General features: G+C 39.2%; 1 non-coding gene across 1 annotated transcript; it reads right to left on the reverse strand.

Moving 5' to 3' along the window:
• On the reverse strand, positions 22,491-22,564 carry TRNAG-GCC. The gene has a single exon. It is a non-coding gene; the product is annotated as a tRNA-Gly (tRNA).

The raw sequence follows: 24,932 nt of genomic DNA on the forward strand, positions 1-24,932 counted from the left end.
TCTTAACCTGGGGAAGGTTAGACAGAACACTCACTTTACTTTTATTTTTCAGAATGTACATTTATGTCTTACACATTCTCATATGAGTATGATTAATTTTTTTAAAAAACTACTCAATTAAAAATAAAACAAATCACACTGGAGATCTTGTAGGTGGAAACAAGGGGCTTGGCTCTAAACTAAAACAAACGAAATGAGATCATCACAAGTCTAATGGTAAATATAATTTATAAACTCTCTTGACTGGACACCAGCTATATCCATTTTAGGACATCCCACAACTAAATGTTTCAGCAACCTTGATATGCATACTAACGCAGAGGTAAACAATGAGCGTGGGCTTTCTAGCAAGAGAGATTTTAGCTCTTCACACAAGTGTGAGGAAGCAACAGAGAAAATTTTATTTCTTGTCATGGAGAGTTAAGCTTGGTAAAATTAAATCTTACTTGGTAACCTAGGTGATAGGTTTCCAAATAGGGAAAGGAGTACATCAAGGCTGTATATTGTCACCCTGCTTGTTTAACTTATATGCAGAGTACATCATGAGAAACACTGAGCTGGATGAAGCACAAGCTGGAATCAAGATTGCCAGGAGAAATATCAATAACCTCAGATAGGCAGATGACACCACCCTTATGGTATAAAGCAAAGAACTAAAGAGCCTCTTGATGGAAGTGAAAGAGGAGAGTGAAAAAGTTGGCTTAAAGTTCAACATTCAGAAAACTAAGATCATAGCATCTGGTCCCATCACTTCATGGCAAATAAACAGTGGAAATAGTGACAGACTTTATTTTGGGGGGCTCCAAAATCACTGCAGACAGTGACTGCAGCCATGAAATTAAAAGAGGCTTACTCCTTGGAAGGGAAGTTGTGACCAATCTAGATAGCATATTAAAAAGCAGAGACATTACTTTGTCAACAAAAGTCTGTCTAGTCAAGGCTATGTTTTTTCCAGTGGTCATGTATGGATGTAAGAGTTGGACTATAAAGAAAGGCGAGCGCTGAAGAATTGATGCTTTTGAACTGTGGTGTTGGAGAAGACTCTTGAGAGTCCCTTGGACTGCAAAGAGGTCCAACCAGTCCATCCTAAAGGAAATCAGTCCTGAATATTCATTGGAAGAACTGATGCTAAAGCTGAAACTCCAATACTTTGGCCACCTGATGCGAACAGCTGACTCATCTGAAAAGACCCTGATGCTGGGAGGGATTGAGGGCGGGAGGAGAAGGGGACAACAGAGGATGAGATGGTTGGATGGCATCACTGACTCAATGGACATGAGTTTGAGTAAACTTTGGGAGTTGGTGATGGACACGGAGGCCTGGTGTGCTATAGTCCATGGGGTCGCAAAGAGTCGTACACGACTGAGTGACTGAACTGAACTGAACCTAGCTGATAAACCATTAAGACTCTGTGAGTGGTTCACCATGTCAGAAATTTAGCTTTCCCCTTGGCACAGATTGAAATATTTTACAGTGTAGCATCTGAATTTGAAAATATTTTAGGCCTACGTGCTTGCTTTATAGCTTTTCTTTAATTAAAAATTTCCATTTTGAAAGACAGACAGATTCATATCTGATATCATATTTTCCTCTTCAAAGAGGGAGCTTCTTTTATTGCATTTTAGTAGCAGGTGCTCATTATATTAGTTGAACATGTAGACTTACTGAATTACGCCTTATATACAAAATGTTTGATCTTTATAATGTTTACTTTGAATCATCCAGAAATGATGAAATAGTAATGCACTCAATTTAATAAGCTAGGAAATTTTTGTCATCTGCCTTAAAAAGATTCAACATGATTAAATGTTTAAAAAAGGAAAAATACTGATCTTTATTGTCCTTACCTAGAATCCTTGTTTGCAGAGTAATGTTAGATAACCACGATTTTGAAACAAAGTAGCCAAAATAAGTAGTGTTAATTCCAAGTGAATGAGCCTAAGAGTGGACCTAACTGGTGCTTACAGGTCAGGCTGGGGTGGCTGAGGAAGTCTCCCCGTATCAAAGTAAGTGGGGATCAATGCGGAAGGAAGATACAAGGGGATCCGCTTTTATGAATGTACACAGGAAGTCCAGCATCTAACAGAATCCAAGGCAGGAGTGTAACTGGGTCCTGAAAAGGAAGAAGATCCAAGTGCTATTCTGGGAAGATACTTAGACTCCGTTTCTCGGCTCCGCTGTGTCTGTCGGTCTCATTCTTTTGTCTTTCCCAGACAACTGTGGCTGTATTTCTGGCCCTTGTGGAGCAGAAAACACACAGCTCCATAGTGGCCCAAGTCCGGCTGCCTGGAGAGAGTCACCCTCACCTTTGGTCCCAATTCCAAGTTCCCACAGGAGAGATAGTGAGTAGCATAACTTGAAGTTGGTGCCAACTCCCAGTCCAGAGAATTGTGATCAGGTAGGAAACCAGGAAGCTACTCCTATGGGATGGACAGACCACTCAATGGCCACCCACAGCCGTGTAAGTCCAATGAGTTTAACAGGTCATTATCAGAGATATTTATATTCATGAAGTCTTTGAAGGTTAGAAAGTCCATTTAAAAAGTTATGCTTGTGGGTATGTAAATTGATACAGCCACTAGGGAGAAGAGTATGGAGATTCCTTAAAGCGTTAGGAATAGAACTACCATATGACCCTACAATACAACGACTGGGCATATATCCTGAGAAAACCATAACTGAAAGAGACACATGTATCTCAGTGTTCACTATAGCACTTTTTACAATAGCTAGGACATGGAAGCAACCTAGATGTCCACTGACGGATGAGTGGATACAGAAATTGTGGTACATACATACAATGGCATATTACTCAGCTATTAAAAAAAAAGAACACATTCAAGTCAGTCCTAGAGGTTGATGAACATAGAGCCTATTATACAAAGTGAAGTAAGTCAGAAAGAGAAAGACAAATAGTGTATATTAACACATGCATATGGAATTTAGAAAGATGGTACTGATGAACCTATTTGCAGGGCAGCAATGGCAACACAGACATAAGGAACAGACCTGTGGATGCAGTGGGGAGAAAAGAGAGAACATGGAAACATATACATTACCATATGTAAAACAGACAGCAAGTGGGAATTTGCTGCGTGACACGGGGAGCTCAACCCAGTGCCCTGTGATGGCCTAGAGGGGTAGGACGGGGTAGGAGAAGGGAGGGGGTTCAGGAGGGAGGGGACATATGTACACCTGTAACTTATTCACACTGATGTATGGCAGAGGCAAACAATATTGTAAAGCAATCATCTTCCAATTAAAAAAAAGTTTATGCTTATAACACAACTGTTCAAAATAGCAAAAAGATGGAAAAAACATGGATGCCCATTAAAGAATGGTTAAAGAATTGATGGTATATCTATCCTATAAAATTTAATATAGTCATTAAAAAGAATGATATAAAGCTATAGTCACTAACATGAGAAGATCTATTAAGTTATTAACAGAAAGAAAAATAAAGACAATTTTTCTTTAAATAGATACTTTCTGAAAGAACATTCATGAAGCTGTTAAAGTGGTTTCCTCTGGGGAAGGAAGTGGGATTGGTAAGTGGGTGGGGGTAGAGGTGAAGAGTGACATTCACATTTTACTACGTGTCGTATGCTTAAAAAGAAAAAAGGTGGAAATATATCACTACAAATAAAATCTTAAAAAAGAGTTTATTTCATTTTCAGTTAGACAAGCATAAGAATATATACCTGTCTCAGAAATTAGAATAATAATTTCTTTCTGAAATGGCCTGCAGTTTACACCTGTGATAACTAAATCTTGCTATGTTCCAGGCACCTTTTCAGTCCTTTCCAACATTTAATCCTCACAAGGATCCTATGAACTGAGTACTGTTACTCTCCCATCTTACTGATGAGAAAACTAGGGCACAGAGAAGATGAATTACTGGACCATGGTCCCCTGGCCAGTAAGTGGCAGAGCTGGGATTTGAATGTAGACCTTGGAGCTCTTGAATCTCATCTTTTGGCCACTTTTGCTAAACTATACTTACACAAAAGCATTTTCATGTGTATTGACTCATGTGCCTTCAAGCACCTATTGTCCCCCATGTCATATGGGAGAAAGCTAGGACCCACAGCTCAGTGAGCAGTAATTGCCTGTTTTCAGGTTCATGAACCTACTAGACTTTCACCTCCATTGTGTAAGAGACATATGTTTTGTTGTTAATTTTCGCAGTCTGCACACAGGAAGTGGGCAGCAGAATGATTTTAATGCTTTGGTCGTTTACAATGTCCACACATTCCTTGTCACTGCCTTTAAGAGGCAGAGGTCAATTCCTCTCCCTTCGGGTACGAGCTGGACTCAGTGACTCATTTCCAATGAACAGAGTAAAGCAACAGTGGCCATGTGTGACTACAGACGAAGACATGATAAGCATGATGACTTCCTGCTCTCTCTCACTCTCTGATTATTTGCTCTGAGTGAAGCCAGTTGCCTGTCATGAGATGTGACCCATGTGGAGAATAAACAGAGGCCTCCAGCCAACAGCCAGCAAGTAACGGGGGCCTCCTGCTAATAGCTATGTGAGTGAACTTGGAAGTTGATCTTTGCTGCAGACAGGCCTTCAGATGATAGCAGCTCTCACCTAGTCGGTAACCTTCTGAGAGGTCCTAAGCCAGAATCAGCAAGCTAAGCTGCTTCAGAATTCATGACTGATAGAAACTGTGAAATAACAAGTATTAATTGTTTAAGCCATTACATTTTGGTCTAATTTATTACACACCAAAAGATAATTAACACAAATGCTTTTGACTAAAAATAATATATATATCTGTCACTTGGGTATTTATGGAATATAATAATATGCTTTTATCTTTTGCATTTTCATGAACTTAACTTATTCTTTGATTGGCCTGAAGTATCCATTTGCCTAAGGGTGGGGTTAAGACTACTAAAGCAGGAATTAATTTTTAAAAGAGTTAAAAAATCAGTTTTTGACATCCAAAATAGGATATTTGATCAAAATACTTATTTAGAAGGTTAAAGAAAAGGCAAGAGAAGATATTTTCACATTCCTTTTACTACCACTGACGCAGCAAGGGTTAAATCTGGTAGCCGAGATCACAGAGATTCTTTTATAGTATATGCAAACAACTTTGTCCACCTATGATGAACAGGCCATTGTGCTTCTGTCCCAGGATAGAGCAAGAATATGATGTTGAAGAAGTGGAATGTTCGAACTTTCTTCCTGTTCCAGGGGATTGTGGGAAGAAGTTGGAGTTGGATTTAGGAAAGCCAGTCAGTGAGAAGTTTTCTTGATCCGAGAAATAAGCCTCAGAGAGAAAAGATGTGTCAGAAGTGTCAAAGGGAAGACTAAGGCCAGCGGGATTCTTCTCTATTTCCCATTTGGGATTCCAGAAGGGAATGAGTGTTTAAGGTGAGCCAGCAACACAGTGGGGTGAGGGAGAAGAGGAAGGAGAGCAAAGTAGGATAGAAGGCAAAGAGCCCAGTGTGAGCTTGCATTAGCTTCTGTGCTGTGAGGAAGGGACTCAGATCTTCCCACATCTCCTGCAGAGGACAAAGAGCACGGCTCAGCTGAGAGACAGTAGTTCTGTCATGAGCAAGACAAAGTAATCCCACAGCAGGAGAGGCAAGGTCAGTGGAAAAGGGTGTGTTAGAGATTGGAAGAAATCTGTAGTGCTGATGAGAACCATGGTGGGCCTGAGTCAGGCGAGGCAAATCACCAGGTCCTGAACAAGTGGCGAAACATGACCATCCCATGAAATACTCGAGCTAAGATTAGAGCAACATACAAGAGCAGCAAGCCAGAGAGAGCACCTGTGAGACCTCGGTGGACACCAAATCAGGAGGCAGGCTGTGAAGCAGCTCACTCCAGCCACTTGACTACAGAAGTTGACAACAGAGAATGCTGGACTGAGTATAAAAAGTATCAAATAGTAAAATAATTTAAAAATAGTAACTATATTAAAAATATCCAAGCACTAATGACATGGATAAAATCTAAGATTTACTGAGTACTGAAGCTACTTTCACCCTGAGGGCATTTGTTAATCCAGCCAATTTAAGTATCTCCCTAAAGAGTAAAGTGCAAAAGGAAATCCACCAGTAGATACTGGGAAGTCAAAGGCTACATTTCCCCCAAATCTCCACCCACAGGAGACAACTGAACAATTCAATAAGGAGACAATTTCATCCTTGAAAATTTGCAATCACTTGCTGGTGTTACTGCAATTATAAACACTTGGTGGTCCAAAATGATTCAAGCCATAAGCACAGTTTAAATGGTACCATATGGCAAAGCCCTTAGAGATTGAAAGTGACAAATACAAATCTATTTTGAAAAGTCCTCTTTATCCTGTGTCTCAGTATATTTACATAAATAATTTTTCAAGGTCAATGAGCAGCACACAGTAAAAAAGAACAGAGCACAAACAAGCTTGAAAATATTCTCAAGATACTGGGAATTATAAAAAATGACCCAGAAACTTTTAAGAAGAACCAAAGAAAACTTCTAGAAATGAAAATCATAATTACTGATATTAAAAACAAAACAAAAACCAGTGGTTTAACATCAAATTAGACATAAATGAAAAGAGAATTAGAGAACAGGAAGTTTATGTCACAAGATTTTGCAGAATATAGCACAGAGATTCAGAGAAGTGACTATATGAAAGACAGATTACAATCCATGGAAGACAGTAAGAAAATCTAGCATACATTTAGCTAGAGTTCTAGAAAAAGAGAAGAGATGTGATATGACAAAGATAATATGTGAAGAAGTAATGGCTTCTACTTTTGAAGAACCAATGGATGGTATCAAATTCCTACCCGCAAAAAGCCTAACAAATGCTAAATAGGAAAAGAGAAAGCAAGAAAGGCGGGAGGGAACTAACGAGTGAACTTCACACTGCTGCTGCTGCTGCTAAGTGGCTTCAGTCGTGTCCGACTCTATGCGACCGCAGAGATGGCAGCCCACCAGGCTCCCCCGTCCCTGGGATTCTCCAGGCAAGAACACTGGAGTGGGTTGCCATTTCCTTCTCCAATGCATGAAAGTGAAAAGTGAAAGTGAAGATGCTCAGTCATGTCCGACTCTTCGTGACCCCATGGACTGCAGCCTACCAGGCTCCTCCGTCCATGGGATTTTCCAGGCAAGAGTACTGGAGTGGGTTGCCATTGAACTTCACACTAGATTCATCATAAAACTAGTGAACACCAAAAAAAAGATACTGGGTTAGGATGTGGTTGGAGATCATTGTCAAAGGAACAGCAGTTAGACTGACAACTGAGTGACACAGCAAGGCAGACAGGATGACAGTACAGCGATACTCTTCATGAAGTGAGAGAAAATAACTGTTCACCTCTTATTCTATTCCCAGTGAAAATATCTTTCAATCCTGAGTGCACAATGTAGACACTAAATAAACAAACAGAAGCCCAGAGAGTTTCCTACTATCCAGACCCTTGAAAAAGAGAATTCTGAAGGATGTAATTCTGGGAGAAAGAATGTGATCTCAAGGGAAAGCTCTGAGACGCAAGAAAAAATGAAGAGCAAAGAAATTGGTCAATGAATAAATAAAAAATAAATCTAAACAATGTATTATTGAACATTACACAACACTGTGTTATCAGATCAAAAAAATAAGTTAAATACACAGAAGTAAAAGCATGCAAGTTAGAAAGAGAGCAAATGAAGTCAGTATTTAAAGCCTTTGTAGTATCAAACACAAAAATAACATTATTGATTAACTTTTGACTTGATAGATGATGCTCAGGGAACTCTACTCAATACTCTGATGACCTAAAGGGGAAGGAAATCCAAAAAAGAGGGGATATATGTACATGTATAGCTGATTCATTTTGCTGTACAGTAGAAACTAACACAACATTGTAAAGCAACTATACTCCAAAAAAAATTTTTTTAAGATTATGTGTATATATATAAAAAAAATTTATATAACCTCTAAAAGAAGAGACACAGAGACTGTAGCCTATAAGTTAGTAGAGGGTCAAAAGTGAAGAGGAAAAAATAAACAATATCATATGTGGCGATACAGATTTAAAACGCATTAGCTATTAATAATAATTAATTAAATACAATATCAGTGGATTAAATGCATCACTTAAAAGACAAAGTTTTTTAGACTGGACAAAACACCGTATAAATATTCAAACACTTTGAAATTTTAAAGTGGAAATACCTTGCAAATACATATAAAAGAGAGCTGGTATTTTTATATTAAAATACTCTAACTAGGTTTTAAGGCAAAAAGCACTATTGGCAATTACTCAAAAAGCTAAATACAGAATTACTGTATGACCCAGCAATTCTACTCCTAGGTATATATCCAAAAAAACTGAAAGCAAATACTAAAACAGATACTTACAGACTATATTCATTACAGCATTCTTCATGATAGCCAAAAGGGAGAAAAACAAAACTTAAGTATTCAGCCAATGAATGGGTAAATAAATGATAAAACATAAACATACAATAGGATATTATTCAGCCATAAAAAGACTGAAATTCTGACATATGCCACAACAAACACAATGAACCTTGAAAACATATGGTAAGTGAAATAAGCCAGACACAAAATGACAAACACTATATGATTTTACTTATACGAATTATCAAGAATGAGCAAATTCACAGATATAGAAAGTAGGTCTATCAGGGGCTGGGAGGAGAAGAGTACGTGGAACTTTTGCTTTATGTTTATAGAGTTTCTATTTTGGGTAATGGAAATGTTTTAGAACTATACAGCGGTGATGGATGTACATGATGAATCCAGTTAATGCCACTGAATTGTACACTTAAAAAAGATTAAAATGGAAATTTTTGCTTATATATGTTGTTTGTTGTTTAGTAACTAAGTTGTGTCCGACTCTTTGCGACCCCATGGACTGCAGCCTGCCGGGCTCCCCTGTCCATGGGATTTTCCAGGCAAGAATACTGGAGTGGGTTGCCATTTCCTTCTCCAGGGGATCTTCCTAACCCAGGGACCGAACTCACATCTCCTGCATTGGCAGGCGGATTCTTTACTGCTGAGCCCCCAGGGAAGCACCTCGGGGCGTATAGAACTTCCCCGACCAGGGGGACCAGGGATCAGAACGCACCTTTGCCCCCTGCACTGGGAGCGCAGAGTCCACCAGGGAAGCCCTCTATCAAGTAATTACTTCAGCCAGAAGGCTAGCTACGAAGAGAGGGTCCCCATAGAAAAACCATTTCAGTTCCTGTTTATTAATTTTCATATATATTTTACCAAAATAAAAATTTACTAAGATAAAGATAATTGCTTCTTCTTTTTTTTTTTTGGCCATATTACAGGGCATACAGGATCTTAGTTTCCCAACCAGGGACTGAACCTGGGCCTGTCAGTAAAAAAGCTGAGTTCTAACCACAGGACCATCAGGGAATTCCCTGGTTGCTTCCTAATAATACAATATCAATTCACCAGGAAAACATAAAATTTATATGCACCTAATAACATAGCCTCAAACTATGTAACAGAAAATAAAAACTATAAGGAGAAATAGACAAATTCACAATTATATGGGCAATTTAAAAATATATCTGTTAAGAAAATAAGACCAAAAAAAAATCAGAGATAGCAATGATGCTTAATAAAGTTGACCTAATTGAGATTATAAATTTATTACATTCAACAGCTGCAGAATAAGTATTCTGAAATCCACATAGAACATTTCAAAAATAGACTCATACCAGATCATTTAAGCAAGCCTTAATAAACTTTACAGGACCAAGGTAACACAGAAGAGGTTTTCTGACCATAATGTAATCAAACTACACCAATAAGAAAAAAACAAACAGAACATCCCCATATATTTGGAAAATTACTCATAATGGAAATTTAAAACTTTTTTTTTCAACTGACTGATTAAAAAAGAAACCCTACCTAACAAAAACATGTAAGATACAGCTTAAAAGTACTTAGAGGGTTGATTTATAGCCTTAAATGTTATATTTAAGGCTTTACCATCTGAATCACCAGGGAAGCCCATAAGTTATATTAGAAAATTTAAAAGGCTGACAATTAATAAGCCAGTCATCTACCTCAAAAAATAAATAAATCAAATAGAAAGTCATAAAAAATAGATATTATCAATAAGAACAAAAATACATGAAATAGAAAAATTATATAGTAGAGAGCAACAATAAAGCCAATAGTTGATTCTCTGAAAACACTAATGAGGGTGTCAAATGTCTGGCGAGGGAGAGAAAGGGAGAGAAAGAAGCACGCACACACTACCATCAGGAGTGAAAAGGGAGGCATGTTACTCAAGATGTTACAGACACTGGAAAGATCAAGAGGATGACTAAATGTAGTTTATATGGACTAATTTCCTAGGGGAATATACTAGCAAAGCCTATGATAATATAAAAAACTTGAAAACTTCAATAACCATTAAATAAATTGAATAATTTTTAGGAAATCCACAAAGAAAACTTGAATAGGAGATCAATTTTCTTTTAAGAAACAAGGTATTCTAATATCACATAAACATACAATAAAAAAGGAAGCAACTCCTAAACTCATAATAAGCTCCTAAAAGTTATCATGGACACTATGACAAAATAGAATTATAGATTAATCTATGGATATGAATTTTAAAATCTGAAACAAAACATTGGCAAACAATGTTCGCTATATCCAGCAATATAAAAGGATAATATGTATAAACAAATTGGATTTATCCTACAATACAAATTTGGTTTAACCTTAAAAATGAATCGATGTAATTTGTCATTAATAGATTAAAGCTGAAAAACTATATGACCACCTCTACATATTTAAAAGCAGCAAATCATTAAAAAAATCAATATAAGTCTTAATTTTAAAATTCAGCATGCTTGAAATAAAAGGAACTTTAAAGTCAATTATACAGAAAATAGACAGCAAATATTCTACTAGTGAAACACTGGAAGCTTTCTCTTTGAAAGAAGGAAAAGTAGAAAGATGCCTACAATCACCTTTTCTGTTGGACGTTACACTGGTAGTTTCTGAAAGGTTAGTTGCAATGTAGAATCTGAAACCACATCAGTACACTATGTATTCTGTTATAGTACAATTCATTGCTCTCTCTTTTTACTTTGAGTTTAACTTTTAACATAAATCAAGGTTTCTAAATGTCATAAACATTGGTCATTTGGAAAGTATTAGTAACTGAGTTATGCAGATTTTTCAAATGTTAGAATACGTGTTCTTACACAATATCAAAAATCTCACATTTGTTAATATCACTTCTCTCATCCAAAAAAAATGTACTCAATGAAAATGCTCTTGAGATTTAATAAAATTAGTTTTTACTGCTTCATTTATGATATTCTTAAGTGAAACTGGCATTTCCTTTAGTAAGTGGTATATAAGAATACAGTGATTACCAGTACAGTTTGGTACCATTGCCTTGATTTGTACTAGGCTCCCAGAAGTTTTCCCCACCAATGCTTTTGCTCCATTAGTGTAGATGTTAACACAATGGAAAAAAGCAAATAACATACAAGTGTTATTATAAAAGTAGTTTTGTCCTCACAGACTCCCTAAAAGATCAGGGACCTTGAGATGTTCATGAACCCTTCTTTGAGAGTCGCTGCTCCAGGACACAAGCCTAGAAGTGAAGCTGCCTTGTCAAAAGATATGTACAACTTTATCTTTACTGAACAGTGCCACACCCTTTTCCAAAGTAGTTGTATTAATTGATATCCTCATCAACAGCCCATTAGAATTCCCACCTCTCCACATTATCACCACCAGTTGGTATCACATTGGTACTTTACTGTGGTTAATGTTGCATTGGCAATGAGGGGAACCAGGTGGAGCAAGTCTTCCTATACTTACTGGTTTTATGAACTCAGTCTTTTATGAGGTACCTATTCAAATTTGCTCGTATTCAATTGGGTTACCTGACTTCTGCATAATGGCTTGTATAAATTTTTTAACGCTTCCTTTTAAAAATTTTATTATTTATTTATCTTTGGCTGCACAGGGTCTTTGTTCCTGTGCACAGGTCCCACTGAGGTGGCTTCTGCGGTTGGGTAGCAGGGGCTCTAGGCGCATGTTATCCCAAGGATGTGGGCTCCCCAGACCAGGGATAGAACCCATGTCCCCTGTGTCTTCCCATGCTGTGGCTTGAGTTTTCACTCTCTAAGGTATCTATCATTTTATGAAAAAGTTCTTTAATGTCATCTAATTTATCAATTTTGGGGGCTTTGTGTTTTGTATTAAGAATTCTTTCTCTATTATAAAATTATAAAAATGATTCCATATTTTCTTCCTAAAACTTAAAGCTTTTAATTAAAAACACATTATTTGTATTAACATGTAATGAGTTTATTTTTTAACAAGTATTTAGATTTTGAGTTTTAATTTCTAATGCGATAGATGTTAACAGGAATTTATAAACAAAAACTCTATGGGGGTCCTCAATAATATTTAAGACTGTAAAGGAGTCTTGAAACAAGAGTTTAAGAACCATTGTCCTAGAGAAACTTTTTAAAAATTATTTATTATTTTTGGCTGTACTGGGTCTTTGCTGCTGCATGGGGTGGGGGTGGAGGGACTTCCCTTGAGAAATTTTGCATTGTGCCCTAGAGGTAACATTTTGCTTAGAGGCACAAGATTTTCTTAGTAGTATTGTTCAGAATAGGCTGAAACTGGAAACAATTCGAACACGTATCAAAAATAGCATGGATAAATTACCAGTTAAATATAGTTACAATGGAACAGTAGACAGCTGAGAAAGTGAAAACATAAGCCACGGATGCTGTACCCAACTTGGATGAATCTAACATAACACTGCACAAAAGCAAGGCACAGGATACTGTCTATATTATGACTCATGTGTAAGTTTTTCTAACAGGCAAAATGAAACTAGATTTAAAGGATTCAGTATTCTTGCCTGGAGAATCCTGTGGACAGAGGAGCCTGGTTGGTGGGCTGCTGTCCATGGGGTCGCACAGAGTCGGACATGACTGAAGCAACTTAGCATGCATGCATAAGGATGGATCAACTGTATCTTGTATAAGTCCTGCTGTATAGCACACAGGAACTATATTCAGTATCCTGTGACAAGCCATAATGGAAAAAAATATATATGTATAACTGAATCACTTTGCTGTTTAGCAGAAATTTTTTAAATTAATTAACTGGAGAATAATTACTTTACAATATCATGACGGTTTTTGCCATACATTAACATGAATCAGTCACAGGTATACAAGTGTCCCCTGCCCTACCCTGAACCCCCCAACCCCCCTCCCATCTCCCTTCCCACCCCATCCCTCCAGGTTGGGTGTCCTGCTTCATGAATCAAACTTGCACCGGTCATCTATTTTACATATGGTAATTGTACAGCAGAAATTTTAATACGACATTATAAATCAACTACACTTTAATAAAATATAAAAAATAAAGGATGCTTGCATAGCTGATAAAATATACATTAGTTGGTAAGACACAGAAAAGCAGTGAAACAATTGCCATAAAACACAGAATAAAGGTGGTTTTAACTGGAGGGTGGGGTGGGGAGTTTGTGCTTCTGGGGAGCCAGCGATGTTCTATATCTGATCATAGTACTGGTTATATAGGTGTTCATTTTGTAAATTACTCTTTAAACTATTTATATATGTTTTATGCATCTTTCTAGATGTATTATGTATGCTTCATTTACATTTCTAAAAGTCATATTCTTCAAAGAAATTTCACACACATTTTAAACAAAGGTCTTCTTTTGATCTTTCAATTACCCCCGTGGTTCCTGTGAAAACCTGTCTGTATTAGTCAGGGCCCCACCAAAAAAAGAAATCACTTATTCTATTTGTGTGAAGTTGGTAATTTGAGGAGAGTTTAACAAAGGGACTCTACAAAAATGTGGGCAGGATTTAAGGAACCCAAAAGTGTTAATAAAATACCCTGGTATTAGTAACTTAGTAGTACCATTACCACGTACAGGCTTTTGGGGGCAGAGAGAGAAAGGCAGTATGAGAACCAGGAAACAGAGCTCTGCGCAAAGAGCGGCTTGATGGGAGCTAGGACCTCTAGTGGAAGGAGGCAGCCTGTTCACAGCGCAGTGATTATAGAAAGAGTGTGAATATGACGCCCTAACACTTCTCCCTTCCTCTGACCCGCTCTCAGAGCTCCCTTGTTGTTGAACTGGACTAGAAACCAGAAGGAAGAGATGAAGTGCATTTAGATCAGCCTCCCAGGGAATAGGCTTCCAAGGTGGCTCAGTGGTAAAGAATCCACCTGCCCATGCAGGAAACACAGCAGACACGGGTTCAATCCCTGGGCGGGGAAGATTCCCTGGAGAAGGGCATGGCAAGCCACTCCAGCATTCCCGCCCAGAAAGTCCCATGGACAGAGGAACTGCTGCCTACAGTCCACAGGATCGCAAAAGAGTTGGGTGCAACTTGGCAGCTAAGCACACACGCATCCAGGGAATGCAGCAGGAAGAAGGACAGAGAGTAGATCTGGAGGGATGGGAAGCTGGTCACATGTTCATCTGAAGCTAAAACGTCAGCTGCCTCCATTATTTTTCTTTTAAAGCACGGGGTCTGGGGGAAAGGGAAACATGACTAAGTGACATAAAACATAGTTTATATAAGCCCTCTTCTGCAGCAGGTCACAGGGCCTAAGCTGGTATTCAAGGCTACCTTCTATCACCTATTTCTTTCCTTGTGATTTTCTATCAGCACTTTGACTGAATGTTTTTGCTTGTTTGTTTTGTTTTGACCCCTCTCCTTGTTCAAGGCTGGAGAAATAAAGATGCTTTTGACTGCTTCTCTAAAACCTAAAATTTATATATATGGGATATGAGACATGTTAGTCTTATCTTCATTTTAGGCAAATGTACTTTGCCAGTGACCAGACTTGGCCTCTGGGCCAAAGAATGCTGAGGTTGTCCATTGCACCCCTGAGTTCTTTTTTTAAAATCTTTTTAAAATTGAAGTACAGTTGACTTACAATGTTGTGTTAATTTCTGCTATACAGCAAAGTGATTCAGTTATACATATATATATATTTTATTTTTACAAATATTCTTTTCCATTATGGTTTATCACAGGATACTGAAAATAGTTCTCTGTGCTATATCAGTTCAGTTCAGTTCAGTTGGTCAGTTGTGTCCGACTCTTTGCAACCCCATGAATCGCAGCACGCTAGGCCTCCCTGTCCATCACCAACTCCCGGAGTTCACTCAGACTCATGTCCATTGAGTCGGTGATGCCATCCAGCCATCTCATCCTGTGTCGTCCCCTTTTCCTTCTGCCCCCAATCCCTCCCAGCATCAGGGTCTTTTCCAATGAGTCAACTCTGTGCTATATAGTAGGACCTTGTTTATCAGTTCTATATATAAAAGCTTGAATCTGCTAATCCCAGCCTCCCACTCCATCCCTCTTCCAACCTCCTCATTTTCTCGGTGTCCATGATCCTATTTCTGTTTCACAGATAGGTTCATTTGTGTCCTATTTTAGATTCCACATATAAAATGATATCATACGGTATTTGCCTTTCTCTGTCTGACTTCACTCTATGGCAATCTCTGGTCCATCCAGGTTGCTGCAAATGGCATTCTTTTGTTCTTTTCATGGCTGAGTAGTACTCCATTGTATATGTGCACCGCATCTTCCTTATCCACTCATCTGTCAATGGGCATTTAGGTTGTTTCCATGCCTTGGCTATTGTGAATAGTGCTGCTATGAACAGAGGGGATGCAGATATCTTTTGGAATTATAGTTTTGTCTGGCTATATCCCCAGGAGTGCACTGCATCCCTGAGTTCTAACCAGAGTCTTGCCTATGCCACCGTGGAGCAGCAAGCCAATTACTGCTAACAAGGACCCCTTTTCTATACATTGGCTCTACGGCCTGAGGAATCCCTAATGACCAGTCAGCTTCCATTCCATGGGTACCATGTCTACTCTACTTTATATTTTTCATATGAAGACACTGAAGCCAAGAGAACTTGAGATACTTATCCAAGACTGTGTAGTCAGTGTAAGAGCTGAAGCTCAAAAGCTCAGCATCCTGACTTAAGATTAATTTGTTTCCCACACACTGGAGGAGTGCATCTGTGTCTTATCATTGTAACAGGTGGACATGGAAAATAGCAGTAACATAATGTTAGACTGTAATAAAGGTGACTCATGGGAGGGAGAAACACAAAGTAGCAGATGTCTCTAAGTATTCAGGCACCATAGGGAATAGCAAGACATTTGTCATCCTGCTGTCTCATTGTGCCAAGCTCCAGCACTGAAGATGTTTTTGCCCTGTGTTTTTCCAAAGCAGGGCCATTTCCAAAACAATTCAGTGTGATGACTACTCTAGCACATTTTAATGTGTTTGCTAATGAATTTCCTTGGTATTGGAAAGTAATACCATTTTTCTTTTGTAATATCTCCTCTCCATTCCCCCAAAGGAATTCACATTTTCTTTTTCTTAAGTTCCGGAAAGTCCATACTAGTGAAGCAATAGAGGTTGTTCTGATCCATAAAACCATGAAGCACCATTAATACAGTTCTTTCAGTGAACCTGCAGGGATTTCTGGAATCATGGTGGGCATGTTTGTACGTGACTCTGCAGTTTAGGATTTCCATCGTCTTTCTGGGGTTAATTAAACTGATTAGTAGGTAGTAAGTGATAAGGCATAAGGCTGGGAGATGGGATGAGGAAAAGAAAGAATTAAAGAAGTCAGAATGAGTTACCCAAAATAGAAACTTACTTTGTAAGGGTTGGTGGCTCTTTACCTGAGTGATCTGAAGAAGATAATCACTATTTTATTGCTTTCATTATCTTTTTGATTTCTGAATTTTTAAATAGAAGTCACCTGCTCTCTTGAGCTAAGTTTGGTGAAATAAAGAATGCTGTCACAAAATTTTTTAAGAAAGGAGTGGAAGTTGGAAAGTAATGGTTTATAAATGTTCTCCAGTCTATGATGAGGAATGAGGCCCCGAGTAACTTGGTCACCTTAGTCAGGAGTAGGTTGAGATGGCTCCCTAAGAAGGAGGAGAAACAACCTTGCAAATTAATCCTGCATTAACACAGTCACTGGGGGAAATTTAATATAACATGTAATCTATCACTTCAATGCTTTATATCAAAGGAAAAATGGAGGAGAGCAGCCCATTCTTAAGCTGGTGGGGAAAGATGTTTTTGGATAGGAGAACTTTTCACAAATATCAGATCATGTAAGTCTGGTGGATGCTTTTTTTTTTCCTTCATCAGAAATGAAAAAGCAGGAACTTCCCTGGTAGTCCTGTGGCTAAGACTCTGCTTTCCCAATGCAGAGGGCTGGAGTTTAATTTCTGGTCAGGGAACTAGATCTCACATGCTGCAATTAAGGCATAGCACAGCCAAATAAATAAACATTTTTTAAAAAAGAAATGAAAAAGTAGCCAACATTTTAAATAATGGTATTCATTTTTTTTAAAGCAAAGTGCACAGATCTTAAGGTTCAGTTCAATAATAAGTTTCACAATTGTACACACCCATGTACCTAGCACCTAAAGTTTCCATACCCTTTTGTTCATTTCTAGTTACTATAAATACTTTTTCCTTCTCACTTTCCGACTTCTGTCACTATAGGTTAGTTTTGCCTGTTCTTGGATTTCATATAAATGGATCAAACCACACACTATATTATTTTAGGTCTGGTTGCTTTCATTCAGTGTACTTCTAGATTCATTCATGTTTTTGCATATATCAGTAGCTCATTCCTTTTATTGCTGAATAGTTATTAAAAAGCAGAGACACTACTTTGACAACAAAGGTCCATCTAGTCAAAGCTATGGCTTTTCCAGTAGTCATGTATGAATGTGAGAGTTGGACAATAAAGAAAGCTGAGCACCGAAGAATTGATGCTTTTGAACTGTGGTGTTGGAGAAGACTCTTGAGAGCCCCTTGGACTGTAATGAGGTCCAACCAGTCCATCCTAAAGGAGATCAGTCCTGAATACTCATTGGAAGGACTGATGCTGAAGCTGAAACTCCAATGCTTCGGCCACCTGACTCATTTGAAAAGACCCTGATGCTGGGAAAGATTGAAGGTGGGAGGAGAAGGGGACAACAGAGGATGAGATGGTTGGATGGCAACACCAACTCAATGGACATGAGTTTGAGTGGACTCCGGGAGCTGGTGATGGACAGGAAGGCCTGGTGTGCAGCAGTCCATGGGGCAGCAAAGAGTCAGACGCAACTGAGCGATTTAACTGAACTGATTTCTTTGTATGATTATATCACAATGTGATAATCCATTTCCCGTTGATGGGTATTTGAATTGTTTTCCATTTTTTAAGCTATCATGAGTACAATTGTTATGAACATTCTCATTCAAGGCTTTTTGTAGACATATCCTTTCATTTCTCTGGGTATATAAGGAGAAGTCAAATTGCTGGTCACATGGTAACTTAATGTTTAGTTATTTGAGAAACTGCAGAGTATTTTCCAAAGCAGCTGCATCATTTTACATCCCCACTGGCAATGTATACAAGTTTCAACTTCTCCATATTTTCAGCAACATTTGTTACTGTCTATATTTCTGATTGAAGCCACCCTAGGAGTTGTGAAGTTATATCTCGCTGAGGCTTTGGTTTGCATTTCCCTAGTGACTATGATACTGAGCATCTTTTCAAGAGCTTATTGGTCATTTGTTATACCTGCTTTGGAGAAATATCTATTGTCTTCATCAATTCAGAATGTTATAACAGAATATGATAGACTGAGTAGTTTATAAACAACAGAAGTTTATTACTCATAATTAAGGAAATTGAGAGATTCAAGTTCAGGACAGATTCAAGTTCAAGGCAGATTTGGTGTCTGATGAAAGCATACTTCCTGGTTCAGAGAAGGCAGTCTTTTCAGGTGTTCTTACATGGCAGAAGGGGCAAGGGACCTCTCTGGGGTTTCTTCTACAAGGGTACTAATTCCAGTCATGAGGGCTCTGCTGCAATAACCTAAAATCACCTCTTAAAGACTCCACCTCCTAATACTACTACATTGGGGGAATAGGTATCAACATATGAATTTAAAGGGAATATAAATATTTAGTCTGTAGCATCTATTCAAATCTTTTGCCTATTTTTAATTGAGTTATGAGTCCTAACTGACTTTAACAGTGGTTGAATTTAGCTGAGGAAGTCTGTTGTATCAGGGACACCTCTTTCAGTGGAAACTAGCAGAAAATACAGCCTATACTAGCTTAAATATAAACAGAATTTGTTGCATCACAGAACTGACAGATCTTGGGGGCAGTTTTGGCTTCAAGAATGGCCTGATCCAGTGGGAGAAAAATGACAACAAAACCCCATTTCTCCCTGTTCATCCCCTGGCTCTGCTTGTGCCACGTGAGTACCATCCTTGCACAGACTCTTCAATAATAGCAGCAGTTCAGCTCCAGCAGCTCCAGTCCACTTTCCCCCAGGTTTAGGTGAACTGGGAATGAGTGCTTGCTTTTCTCCCAGTAGCTCTGGCAAAAGACTAGTTGGTCCTGACTACAAATGAATCAGTAGAAGTAGCCAGGGGAATAGGTACACTCATAGTTTTAGAAGAAGTCCATTCTTGAAGCCAGAGTTAGAGTCCAGCCAAAGCTCATGGACTGCAGTGAGGGAGAGGAAGTTCACCAGAGAGGAATTAGAATACTCTTGACCAAATTAGAATACTCTTTACCAGCATCCACTTTCCTCTTCTTTACTAAACGAAGAGGAAAATAAACGTTGATATGTCACAAGCGAGTGCTTCCTGGGACTTCCTTGGTAGTCTGGTGGTTAAGATTCCATGCTTCCAATGCAAGGGGTGCAAGTTCGATCCCTGGTCTGGGAATAAGATCACACATGTCTTGTGGTATAGCCAAAAGATTCAAATAAAACAAACAACCAACATATCATACAGTGCTTCCCCACCATGGTCATGGTCCGACTGAAAGTTGACATGATTTTATCAAAGCAACTAAGCCAAGAGATGTGTCTACAAGATAAACTTTTTTCTTTTCTTGGCCGCACTGCTTGGCTTGCAGGATCTTAGTTTCCAACCAGGGATCAAACCTATACCTCCTGCAATGGAAATTCAGAGTCCTAACTACTGGACTACCAGGGAATCCCCTGTTATTAATTTCAATAGAGGCATATTTTTAAGGCAAGAGAATAGTTAGTAGTAAAATCATGGGAAAAAATTACAATGTTTGGAGTTGGAATACCTGGTTGGAAATTCTAGCTTTGATATTTGCTAAGCACTATGATCTTGGAAAAACCACTTAACCTTCCACACCACATTTTTCTAAGCTTAAAGTATGATTCTGACATCACAGTGTGGCTCCAGATATACAAACACATGGCAGTACCTGGCACTAAAGGGGATTTACTCTTTTTTACCTGCCCTCCATGTGACCTCAGCCCAGAGTCACTTCTTTCCCAGTGAGTGTTTGCTTTCCTGAGGGATTTTAGAGATTTCCCAGAAAATCTTTGGATTCATTGCCTGATTGAGCCCTAAACTGCAAACTCAGCTCCATGATTAGAGTATGATTCACTCAACTCTGAGAATGGTTTCTGGTTGGAATATCATTGGAGTACAGTGAGCTAGAGCCAAACGGTGGCCTCTGACTATAGCCTAGCGTGGAAGACAGAGATGCTCTTCTTAGCTGGAGGCCTAGGAAATGTCAGACTCCCATGGTTTGATTTCCAGCAACAGAAAGGAGTGGCTCCTTCCTCCTCTCTGAATGCATGCTGCCTCTTCGGATTCTAGTTTGGTAACTGAGCAGTAGGAGCCTCATTACTCCCAACTGGGTTAAGAGTTTGGAACTTATCTGTTGGTAACTCCAGAATTTCTATATAAGAAATGATTAGGGACAGCAGTCTACTGAAGTGAGTATCTATAGGAATTGCTTTTGAAATCATTTGCATTTTAATGAGTGGACAGTTTTACTTGGACTGAATACTATTTAAGATGGCTTTGGGTAGAGCTGATGGCAATTCCCTGGAAACTTTGGTTATCCCTTGACACCACCATGGACTGTACTCTTTCCTCATCTCCGTGATGCTGTACCTGACTTATGTAGAGAGTGGAGCTATTGCAAAATTTCCTCATGGGCATTTTTGTTCTGCCTCTGTAAGTCCAGATTCTCTAGAAAGCAGACCGACACGAGGATGGGGTCAGAAGTAAAAGCAATTTATTGGGAAACTTTGTGCTTGATTGCATATATTCCCTCTGACCTTCCCCTGTCTCTTTGGAGCAGTCTCTGAGAGTTAATCTGAGGTGCTGTCTCCTGGGTTGCAGTCCTATTTTTGCCCCAAATAAAACTGAATTCACACACACACAAAAGCAGTAAAAGAATTTAAGAAGAGAATGGCATGATATATTTAAAGTGATGAAAGGGAAGAACCTCCAACCAAGAATACTCCACCCAGCGAGACTCCCCTTCAGATTTGACAGGGAAATCAAAAGCTTTCCAGACAAGCAAAAGTTCAGAGAATTCAGCAGTATCAAACCAGCTTTACAATAAATGCTGAAAGAACTTCTCTAGGCAGGAAACACAAGAGAAGGAAAAGACCTACACAAAATTAACCCCAAATACCTAAGAAAATAGTAGTAAGATCATAAATATCGATAATTACCTTAAATACAAATGGATTAAATGCACTAGCAAGAGACACAGGCTGGCTAGGACGATGAAAATGCGCATGTATGCACTTCCACTTACCACATCGCTCTACTTAACTCCCCAAATTGCATGCAATTATTTATATCGTTAGGTTAATCATGCTTCCATTATGGCTTGCAACTGTAATTATCTTTTATTTTTTATCTATCGATTATGAAACTGATAAACGTCTTTTTCCATTGTGATTATGTAACTATTAGTCACTTAATACCATTGTATTATGATTGGTCCACAAAAAATAAAAGAATTCTTTATCACTACAACTATCATTTAATAGAAAAACCTGTAATCACTTTTTAAAACCCAGAAGTAAAAGCAACTTGTTGGGGGGTAATGTTGGGGGAAGGTAAAAGGAGGAGGGGTAGGAGTGAGCAGGGAAAGACTTTAAACCATGATGCAGGGCTGATCCTGCTACAAGGAGGCGAAGGAAGGGTGGGTTAGTAAGCAGAGCCTCAGACTGTGGTGTAGCTCTGGAAATGTCACAGGCAGCCTGACAGGGAGCCCTGGCACCAAGATTGCCCTTCAAGGAGTCCCATACTGCATGGCCGTGGTCATACCCAGCTTTACCAGGCTCAGTCACTGGCTGACAACTCGGTGGGAAAACATGTTGCACCCTGGATGCTGGGGTGGATGTAGAAGGTGCCTCAGCTGGAGGCTGTCAGCTTTCTGTGCTCCTTGAAGCATGTTTCTTTTTTCTTCTTTTAAAAAAGATGTCTTTTTTAAACTATATATATTTATTTATTTGGCTGCACCAGGTCATACTTGTGGCACACAGGATCTTCAATTTTTGTTGAGGAATGCAGAGTCTTCAGTTGTGGCAGGGGAACTCTTTGCTGTGACCTGTGGGATCTAGCTCCCTGACCAGGGATTGAACCTGGGCCCACTGTATTGGCAGTGCAGAGTCTTAAACCACAAGACCACCAGGGAAGTCCCAGCACACTCTTGAAGAGAGGTCTGAGCTGTAGCCTCTACAGCTGCCACAAGCCCTCACCTCCAGCTGGCCATTCTGCTCGGGCCTATATACACACTTGGAGGAGGGAGGTGGCGTGTTGCTGTGCTCCACAAAACTGCCTTAGCTTCCTTCCTGATTCCCTTGGCTGAACCATCAGTAAGTCATCCTCTACCTTAGATTTCTGCTCTTTGAAAGATTTCCTCTGCCTGGAATGATTCTGCTTCACTCACTCTAATGACCAGCTCTGGCATCTCCTTCACGTCTTTATGTCCCTGTTTCGGTGAAGTCTTCTCTGACCATCTAATGGAATAGCAACCCCCCTCACAATCCTTATTTCCCTTCCTGGCTTTTTTTTTTTTTTTACACAGCACTTTTCATGCTCTATCGAAAACGTCTGTTTGTATATTTACCCTCTGTCTTCTTTGATTAAAAATAATTGAAGTCAACTCTGCTGCTGCTACGGCTGCTAAGTCACTTCAGTCGTGTCCAACTCTGTGTGACCCCATAGACGGCAGCTCACCAGGCTCCCCTGTCCCCGGGATTCTCCAGGCAAGAACACTGGAGTTGGTTGCCATTTCCTTCTCCAGGAAATTGTATTTGCTGTTCCATCTCTAGTGCCTACAATGGTGACTGCACATAGCAAATGTCATTCAGTATGTGACAAAGGAAAGGAAAGAAAGAGGAAGATAGGAAAAAACTGATAGAACCACATGAATGATCTAAACCTTGGTAGATACCTCTAAACCTTTCTCTTTTTGATGCAGACTTCGTATCGAAGAAGCTTGTCTGACTTCTCTGTGCAAGTCAAGCATCTAACCTCCTGAAAGTAAAGAAACTTGCAAAACTGGGTCACTTAAAGTTGGAATTTTAAAGACAGGTACTGCTTTTCTATATCAGGCACCATGTTACATACCTTTACGTACATTATCGTATTTATTCCTCCCACTCCCAACCACACTTTTGAAATAGGCCTAAGTCATGCCTATTTTACAGGCAAACAGACTGAAGTCCAAAGAAGGTATTTCATGTCACACACACAACTGGAAGTATGGAATTTAAATCCAGATTTGTCTAATAGCAACAAATGAGAAACAGTCTTTAGTGCTAAACAAGAGAAGAGTGACCAAATTCCCAAAGCATTTGACAGTAGAAGTAAGAATAAAATTAAACGGTTATATTATAGAAATAGAGTAAGGAATCATTTTTACTAGGCATGGGCTCTAACTTTCACTATCACAGTTACCTAGCCCAAGAGAGACACTCAGTTCAGTTCAGTCACTCAGTCATGTACGACTCTTTGTGACCCCATGAACCACAGCATGCCAGGCCTCCCTGTCCATCACCAATTCCCAGAGTCCACCCAAACTCATGTCCATTGAGTCGGTGATGCCATCCAACCATCTCATCCTCTGTTGTCCCCTTCTCCTCCTGCCCTCAATCTTTCCCAGCATCAGGGTCTTTTCCAATGAGTCAGCTCTTCATATCAGATGGCCAAAGTACTGGAGTTTCAGCTTCAACATCAGTCCTCCTAATGAAGACCCAGGACTGATCTCCTTTAGGATGGACTGGTTGGATCTCCTTGCAGTCCAAGGGACTCTCAAGAGTCTTTTCCAACACCACAGTTCAAAAGCATCAGTCCTTCAGCACTCAGCTTTCTTTATAGTCCAACTCTCATATCCATACATGACCACTGGAAAAACCATAGCCTTGACTAGATGGACCTTTATTGACAAAATAATATCTCTGCTTTTTAATGTGCTATCTAGGTTGGTCATAACTTTCCTTCCAAGGAGTAAGCATCTTCTAATTTCATGGCTGCAGTCACCATCTGCAGTGATTTTAGAGCCCCCCCCCCCAAAATAAAGTCTGACACTGTTCCCCCATCTATTTGCCATGAAGTGATGGGACCGCATGCCATGATCTTAGTTTTCTGAATGTTGAGCTTTAAGCCAACTTTTTCACTCTCCTCTTTCACTTTCACCAAGAGGCTCTTTAGTTCTTCTTCACTTTCTGCCACAAGGGTAGTGTCATCTGCATATCTGAAGTTATTGATATTTCTCCCAGCAATCTTGATTCCAGCTTGTGCTTCCTCCAGCCCAGCATTTCTCATGATGTACTCTGCATAGAAGTTAAATAAGCAGGGTGACAATATACAGCTTTGATGTACTCCTTTTCCTATTTGGAACCAGTCTGTTGTTCCGTGTCTAGTTCTAACTGTTGCTTCCTGGCCTGCATACAGATTTCTCAAGAGGCAGGTCAGGTGGTCTGGTATTCCCATCTCTTTCAGAATTTTCCAGTTTCTTGTGATCCACACAGTCAAAGGCTTTGGCATAGTCAATCAAG

This window comes from Capra hircus, chromosome 3 (assembly GCF_001704415.2).
Source record: "Capra hircus breed San Clemente chromosome 3, ASM170441v1, whole genome shotgun sequence".
Taxonomy (NCBI): Eukaryota; Metazoa; Chordata; class Mammalia; order Artiodactyla; family Bovidae; genus Capra; species Capra hircus.